Below are 1,294 nucleotides of genomic sequence, written 5' to 3' on the forward strand. Positions count from 1 at the left end.
ATTGTTAAAAAAGTATATATGAAGTAGCTTAGTGTGTGTTTTGTATTAGAATTAGAAAATTTAGAAAGTTATTCATTTTGTTGTTACTTGAAAATTATTAGGATTGAAATAATTGTTTGAAAAAAGGGGCAGATATAATAAGATTTTTTCTTCTTCCTGCTGCCTTTCATTTTAAATCTCTTGTATCTTTTTTATATTGTTATGGAATTGTTTTGTACTTTTTTAAAATGAATAAACTTTATACCATCCCATACCATACTAACTATAATTGTAACACCATCTATTGGTTGAAGCTGGTAACTGTTTAATATTAATAGCAGTTAGCACAATTTATTTTTCCTTTGAAAAACTTCTCAAAATGTCAGACATTTTAGGCTTTATGAGAGATTTTGTGAAAAATGCTTCTTCATATGCTATAGGCCACGCCCACTTTACACAATTACCTTTCAGGTTTAAGTTCAAGAAAAGGATCAAAAAGTCTTTGTCCAATTGCCTAAAGATCCAAATAGCCATTTTAGAGGGATATTTTTTTCTGATAATAGTGATCCCTAAAGGACAATCTTTGTCAAAATTAGTCCACTTAGTATAAACTTCAACTGAATAGCATGTATCTTTGTTTAAAAGGTAAAGCTAAATGTGTGTTAGCTTGCAGAAACTATATTTGCCCAGACTTTTTTTGCACACTTTAAAATATAAAGCCTCTGAGTCATCTAAATTTTAGTTTCAATGTGATAAAATTTAAAACATTTGAAAGACATTTATATGTTGGTTTGTATTTAAAATTTTGTGATGTAGAAAAAAATTGTTTGGTGGACATGGGTGTGGCCTTGACCATGTTACTCACTAGAGTTGAGCAAATATAGGGTCAGGTGCAGCACCGTGGTGCAACTGGTAGAGCTGCTGCCTCTCAGCGAGCAGATCCCTGGTTCAAATCCCAGTCCGAGGGCCTTTCTGGGTGGAGTTTGCGTGCTCTCTCCGTGCATGTGTGGTTTTTCTCCAGGTGCTCCAGTTTCCTCCCACAGACCAAAAACATGCATGTTAGGCTGATTGGTAACTTTAAATTGTCCCTAGGTGTGAGTGAGAGAGTGAATAGTTGTTTGTCTCGTTTGTCTCTATGTGTCCCTGTTACGACCCAGCTCAGCCAGGAGAAGGAGAGGTAACATTAAAAACCCAGATGGAAAAAGTTTGAATAAAAGTAACAATTTAATTGGTCAGTTTAAAAATAAAATTTAACATTAACAAAAGGAGGGGTACTTTCAAAGTACCAATTACAACAAAGCTTTCACAATCAAGT

This window comes from Nematolebias whitei, chromosome 9 (genome assembly GCF_014905685.2).
Source record: "Nematolebias whitei isolate Nwh7 chromosome 9, NemWhi1, whole genome shotgun sequence".
Classification (NCBI taxonomy): Eukaryota; Metazoa; Chordata; class Actinopteri; order Cyprinodontiformes; family Rivulidae; genus Nematolebias; species Nematolebias whitei.